The 7,127-nt window shown below is 48.2% G+C and overlaps 1 long non-coding RNA gene across 1 annotated transcript; it reads left to right on the top strand.

Annotated features, from left to right (window-relative positions):
• The first annotated feature begins 470 nt into the window (after nucleotides 1-470).
• On the top strand, nucleotides 471-6,728 carry LOC109370879. Its single transcript, XR_002121377.1, has 3 exons — nucleotides 471-542; nucleotides 925-1,008; nucleotides 6,370-6,728. It is a non-coding gene; the product is annotated as an uncharacterized LOC109370879 (long non-coding RNA).
• Nucleotides 6,729-7,127: the final 399 nt, after the last annotated feature.

Genomic DNA, 7,127 nt, shown 5'->3' with positions numbered 1-7,127 from the left:
GGGCACCTGGGGAGTGCCTGAGTGGCACACAGGAGCTCCAGGTGGTGCTGTGAACTGTTGACCCCCTACCCACAGCTCATTAGTTGCTGGTTCTGTTCTGCCCAGGCAGCTGAGCTGCTTCAGCATGGGGTGGTGCCTCCGTTTGCAATGCAGTAAATCCATTTTCCTTTCTAGCATTCAAAAGGAACCCATCCAGTTTATCAGAATGCTTGGAAAACATTTTTATCGCAATGGTTTCATCTCATCTTTCCCAATATGGATGGACCATAAGGAAATTCATGTTCATTGCTGCCCTGGCACCAGGGGAGCAGCCCGACCGCACTGCAGGTACAGGGCTGCCCGTGGCCAGCTGCAAGGGGAGCAAGGCCTGATGAGCTGAATGAAGTCCAGCTGGCTCCACTCACCTTAATCAAGGCACCTGTGGCAAACTGGCTAATTATATATAAGTGAGGCTGGAGAACTTTCCAGAACTTTAGGCTGCTGTAGGAGGAGGCTGCTGGCAGTGTTCAGCCATCAGCAAGGGGACTTGTGCCTGCTCTGAGGTGTGTATGCTCTTTCTCTCCTTTGAAGTAGTGGTCTGAAGGCTTCTTGGCTGTTGTTAAGAATCACAGCCACGCAAACAAAACACGTGCTGTTTTGTGCTTTTGTGTCGTGGATCTGTTTAATGTTGTGGCTCACTGAAATGTGCCTGTAGTTGGTGCGTGTCAGCAAGGTGCTGGGCAACCTGTGGCTCTAGCAGGAACCTCTGTGATACTGGGAGCTTTTGTACTGGGAAGAAAAACCAAATCCCACCTGCTTCCCTATGGGTTTCAGGAGTTCCTGTCTTGCTGCCTGTAGCTGTTAGGCTATAGTGGGGTTTGGGAGGAAGCTACTATAGGAAAATAAGTTGTCTCCTTCAGTCTAATGGTGGAGTGTTTCTTACAGGTCTGATTGTTGCTGTTATGGGGACCCAATTTCTGGGCATCAGGAGATGTCTCTTTGCTGCAGTGGGAGAAGAAAACAGCAAATGTAAGTAGGAGAAAAGCTATTTCTTGTCTAAAAACCCTGGTGGTGGGAAGTTCTGAGGCTGAAGGCAAATTAAAGGCGAAGTTGACTTAATTGTTAAGATACTGTTCTCTAGGAAACCTGGTTTATTGCAGGGTCACCTGCTCTAATTTCAGTACCGTTGGTTCTGGAGTGGATCGTGGTGTGTGTTTGGTACTCCTGAGTTAATGCTTTGGAGTTAAAGGTGATGGTATCTATTTGGAACATGAAATGAATATAATCAGTATCTGTTGCTGGGCTAATTAGCAAAAGCTGCTGTTGTATAGAAGTGTAGCAGGTCTCTGCAGTGCCCCTGAGCTTGCTGTGACTGTGGGATATTCAGAATTGCTGTAGGCTTCTTAGCATTGTTACTTTGGAGTTCCTGCACCTGTGGTTGCTGGAGGGATACTGGGAGGTGTAAGGAGGAGGGAGATGTGGGGGATTTCTGAGCTGAGGCACTGCAGAAGACCTCGAGGTTCCTCTCCAAAGGGGAGAGATTGAACGAGGATGGGATTTGGGCTCTGGTTGCTGTGTGCTGATGCTGGACCTGGCCTGACTGTCAAGCAGAGCTGATTCCTCTTCTTTCCCCTGCATGGACTGTAAATAATGTGCAGGAGAGAGCTGAGTGATTTGGTGTAGTGTGCAATAAAACGTGGAATTTGTTGGTCACTGGAGCTGACCTCGAAGGTCTTTGTGATGCTTGAGTGTGAACTGCACTGAAACCAAGGCCCTGGATGAAGTGTCAGGGGTTGTCCTCTCCTTTCTGAGAACGCAGCCATGTCTGAGCTACAAATCCATCTGCTTCTATTACAGAAAATACAGCTGCTTTCTTACTGCGTTTATTGTTTAATTCATTCATGCTGCTTGTTGGAAACACCGTCATTACATTCCTTCTGGGGCATAGTTTGTTTTAAAGAAAACTCTCTATGGAAAAGACTTTCCTTTAAATTTAGTACAAAAGAAAATCCCAACTAGTTTTATTTATAGACCAGGGCATGAGAGATTTTCAGTTTTCGAGCTAGCTCTGTATCTCTGTTTCTCCCATAAAAAAAGAAGTTTAATGCTCTTCTCATCCTTCCAGAATAAAATTCTTCCACGGTAACTTTTTTAATATATATAAATGCAGCAACCTCAGTGACAAAAGCACCGATTTTACTCATCGACTGTACTGCTATGTTTCTATTATTGAGTGATGTGTTCTGGGTTTCTGTTACTCTGGCTGTGCTGTGGGTTTGGGGTGGCCACACCTAAGGCTTCCTCAGTGTGTCCCATGTTTGACAGTGCTGTGTCCTCGTGCTGCCCCAGCAGCTGGCTTTGGTGGCTGGAGTGCCTGGGGATGAGTCCTTCTCTGTCTCAATGCTGTGTTTGGCTGAGCACGATAACAAAACAAGGCTCAGATTCCCTTGGAAACATCAAGTTGCTTTGTGATCTGTAATTGATTCTCATTCTGAGCAGAGCTAAAAAGCTGTTGGTAATAATTACATAGAAAATACATTCCCCCCCCCGAGCATCCCCCAAAAGCTGGAGCTGGGGCTCCCATTCCCCAGGCTGTACTCACTAAACCCAAGCACTGCTCTTATTTGAGGCATTTAAATCACTGTACGGGTGATCTCACTCCATTATTTTTAAAGAAACTTCAGTTCACTCTATTTAACTTTATACTTTAGAGAAATGAAACTATTTCCTCATCTCATTTATACTGAAGGAACCGAACTGCAGCTGAGTGGTAGCCCAGCAGCTCGTGACACAGCTGTTTCAGGGCACTGAATAGTCAGCAGTGAAAACCAGAGGCAGGCTTGGGTGTATGGGGGGAAACATCATTTCTGATACTGTTGTGTAGCTGAGAGATGGAGGATATGGAAGCACTGCTCAGCCATGTGGAGCAGTGCTTCTCTGCAAGACCTCTTTGCGTGAGGGTGCCATGAAGTGCTTCTGGAAATGCCCACCAAGATGCTCCTGCTCTGCTGGGTGCGTGCAGGCCTGCAGCTCGCTGTGCTGCTTTAGGATCAGAAATGCTTCTTGTGTTTTTTTTTCCCCCCTCCTGGTGGGGACAGCCCTGCTGGGGAGCAGTGTGTGGGGCTCCCAGGAGGGGCTCAGGCAATGGGCTTTAGTGCTGGGCAGAGGAAGATGGCTGGGATGCTGGGTGCCATGCTCAGGTCTTTGGCTTTGCAGCACTCACCTGGGGCATCACACCCCTGTCAGAACTGGGGTTCTGCTCCCTGTGTGGCACACAGTGCCAGGTACAAGTGATGGTGCACATAGGGAGGCATTTCTCTGCTCAACTGCTTGTGAGTGCTCTGAGCTGACAGTGCTTTGCTCATTTTTTTGGTGTTTCAGGCTTTATTTTGCTTTTTGTGGTGTATAGAAACAATGAGGGAGGGCTGGAACTTGAGACCAATGCCTTTGATTTCCTGAGCTGCAACTTCTTAATTGCAATTATTAGTTGGGAAGTTCCTTGTCCATTTTTTTTTTTCATTTTGATATTAAAAGGGCAGCTAAATACTGACCTTAGTGTGTGCAGGCAGCACTGGAGATAATTGATTTCTGAAGGTCTTGTCATTTGGATACAGTTTTACCTGCAGGACTGCCCCCACAGGTTGTTCATAGTGCCTCAATGTGCTGAAGCTGAAATCCCCGTGCCTGCAAGAGGAGGAGCTGCTGTGGCCCCCAGTGCTTCTCAACTGGCACAGCTGTGGTGATGAGATCTACCAGGCAGGGGTTGTGTGCTGCTCTTGAATTGGGAGGGCAGGGAAGGAATGGCCCTGCAGAACCTGGCAGTGTGCATGGCTTTGTGTGCTGCTTGGGACCTTGCACTGCAGTGATGGGTTCTTAATTTCTCCTTGAATCCAGGCAGTGCTGCCAGCAAGAAGTGGTAGCCTTTCTCAGGGCAGTTTGATTGGAGGGGATTTGGATTGATAGCATGAAAGTGAAGTTACCCTGCCATGCCTTAGCTGGGAAATTTATGAGTTTGTTTCCTCTCTGAGAATTCCTCTAGAAAGGCTATTTTTCAGATATCGAGTAAACACTGCCATTCAGCAAGGCTTTCACTTGGCCCAGGTATCAAATTAATTTTATTTTGAATGCTACACCCATTGTAAAAGGGGATCTCCTGCACAGGATGTAAAGCAGAGCTTTCCGTTTTTGACAGGGAATAACAAGTGTGTTTTCCTAAATGTGGTGTTTCTGCTCTTTCCTCTGTTTCAACACAAAGTCTTCACAGGAATAAACCCAGTGGAATATGAGTCACTGTAGGAACAAGCACATGGGCAAGGTGGGCCACTGCCTTATAAATGGTACAATTGTAGATACAGAAGCGCAGAGACTGCTCTGGTTGGAAAGCTGGCTGGAAAATAGCAGTCATAAGGTAGAGGGACATTTATATTCACAGAAACCATTAAATATTTTGTATATATTTGCATTTCATTTTCTAACTGCTTTTTGAAATGAAGTTTGACTCTTCCAGCTATCCATCAATTAGTGTATCGCAGAGCTGCTGAGCTCCCTGTGCTGTCACAAGTGCTTGTGTGGACAATTTGCAGAGTGAAAACCAAACAGCAAGGCTGAAACTCCATGGTCTTGACTATAGGCTGATAGAAGCACGAATGGATCATGGCATCCACAAACCCAGCTCCACACGGAGCTGCTGAGGCAAAAACTGACAGTGTTGCAGCATTTGTTGCTCCATTGCTCCCATCGGTGTACCTTGAGGTTTCAGCTCATCCCACTCCCTTGAGATGTGAGAGTTTATTCTTCCACCTGTAAAATAAAAAGTGCCGCAGTGAATGTGCCCATGTGGTTGGAGAGAGGTTTCTCCATCAGTTAAACTGGGTGCAATGGATCACCTCTGTCGTGTCAGAACAGAGCTGGTAAGGGAACGCTTTGGGGGCTTCAAGAATCTCTATCTCCCCCGTGGTGATGAAACCAAACTCTTGTAAAGTTGAACAGTAAATATGTGGGTAGGGGAGGAAAAAAAAAGTAGTAGCAGAAGGACTAACAGCCTCGAAAGGGGCACTGCCGTGCTGTGCAGAAGAGGCTCTGTGCTCCCTTCCCTGTGCCTTAACCGTCGGGCTGATCGGTCCTGTCTGTGCGCCTCTGCTGGGCTGAGCGGTTCCATGTAGTTGAAGCGATACCGGGGCAGAAATGGGTTTGCCAAACCGCTGCTTTCAGGTGATGAGAAGAGCTGCTCGGTTCCCGAGGCGCTGCCCACCCGGAGCAGCGCTGCAGCGGTCCCAGCCCATGCGTGGAGCAACTCTGCTCGAGGAACCGGGGTGACTCATTCTTCCTGGACACCATCCATCTCGCATGGAAATCGATGAAATTCTTTCTGTTGCGTTTTAACACATGTTCTTAGAGTTACTTTCTGCAGTAAGTCTTCATTAATTTGTAAATCTAAATGAACTCCTGGACCTGATGGCTTTCCCTTGGGCTGAGGCGTATGGAGGCAGCATCGGGAACTCGCCAGGCGCCGTGAAATACTTTCCCATCCCTGCTTATGATCTCCCAACCCGAGGACAGGCGCTCTTTGTGCTCTGTGCATTATTCCACGGGAGCGATCCCATTGCCTTAAGGCAGAGGGGAAGCTCCGGAGGTGGAAAAACCGGGAGGCTGCGGTGCGCCGTGGGAGGGGCGGGGGTTCGGTGGGTCCCCCGTGCGTCCCCTGTGCCATCCGCTGCTCCCCGGGGGGGTCACACCGCACCCTGCTGGTGTCATTCCTCAGCCCGACTTACGCTCCCAACTGCTTATTTTTTTTTAAGCTGCTGTGTATTAAATGAATAAAATATGTTCGCGTCCCGTCGGGTCCCTGTTTGCGCCCTTTACGCATCTTTGTAAAAAGGAGCTGCTCGTAAACGGGCTGCCAGCGGCTCTTTGCAGTTTATCGCGTTTGCAAAAGGAGTTCTGCATCCTCGGTTCGTTGGGGCGTCTGCCTTAAGAATGGAGGGTGCGGGGGGTGCAAAGATCGTGTCGGGTTTTTAGGAAGCTTTTGGAAACTCGGCGCTCGCGGAGCTCTGCGGGCTTTGCCGGCTGTCGGTTCGTTCCGCTGCCGATGGCCGATACCTGCTCGGTTTTCAGGTGGATTTGGGGCAGAGAAGCGTTTCCGATGCGCAGAGCTTTGGGAGGGCTTAAAGCAAAAGGAGCATTTGGAAATGGGGTCGATTTGCTTTTTTTTTCTTTTTTTTTTTTGCTTTTCCTGTTTGCTAGCAAAAAAAAGTGTTCTTAATTATGACTTGGGGGGGATATGCACAAAAAGCTCTTCCAGGAAAGTAATTCTAAACAGTGCAAAAAAAAAAAAAAAAGAAAAAAAGAAAAAAAGTCTCTATGATGTTCTATTTTAATAATCTTTTTCAGGCGTCTGAGTCGCGCTCTGAAAAAAAATAAAGCTTGCAGGAAAAAGGCACCACCAATACAGCCTTGAAAACAAAATGTGCAAACTTCTGAGAATATGCCCTCGTGTTGAATACACCGGATTTCTCTCCCGAGCAAAGGGGAAGGTTTTGTTCGTTTGGACAGTCTTTGAATACTGTTCTAAAACTTCTTTCAAGTGGGGACTGAAGAGAGAAATGTTAAGTTCTAAGAAGGAGACAATGCGTTAGCATCTTTGAACGCAGCCCCTTGCATGCAAATCAGCCTTTTGGCAATTTGGGACGCTTTAATTGGAAGGTGGCAGCTCGGCAAGATAAGGCTGCGTCCCTCGGAGCGCAGCACTGCCCGGTGTGGGATGGCCGTGCGGGGACCCCCAGCTGGGTACCCCCCCCACGTCAGCGGGGCGGCCTCCGAAGGGCCCTCGTTAATACAATCCGTCGGTTTAAAGTTTCTATAATTTTCACCTAATGATTTTTTTTTCTTTTTTTCTTCTTTCTTTTTTTCCCGTTAATGCTTCCCCCCACAGCCCCCAGGGCACTGTGTCAGGCCGGGCCCAGCCAGCCCTGGATGGCTTTTCATAGCTCTTGGCTGCGCGCAGACCCTTCTCGGGATTAGTGGTCGGACTCCTCATTTCCCATAGCCATAAAAGGTCTTGAACTCAATTAATAGCTAATAATTATACAGCCGGCGTCAGCGGGGGGAGAGCGTGCGAAGGCTCCTCTGCAGTCCGAAGTGATGGGGGG

The sequence above is a fragment of the Meleagris gallopavo genome, chromosome 23 (genome assembly GCF_000146605.3).
Source record: "Meleagris gallopavo isolate NT-WF06-2002-E0010 breed Aviagen turkey brand Nicholas breeding stock chromosome 23, Turkey_5.1, whole genome shotgun sequence".
Lineage (NCBI taxonomy): Eukaryota > Metazoa > Chordata > Aves > Galliformes > Phasianidae > Meleagris > Meleagris gallopavo.
The sequence above is the reverse complement of the archived record's forward strand: the minus strand, read 5'-3'. Positions and strand labels throughout refer to the sequence as shown.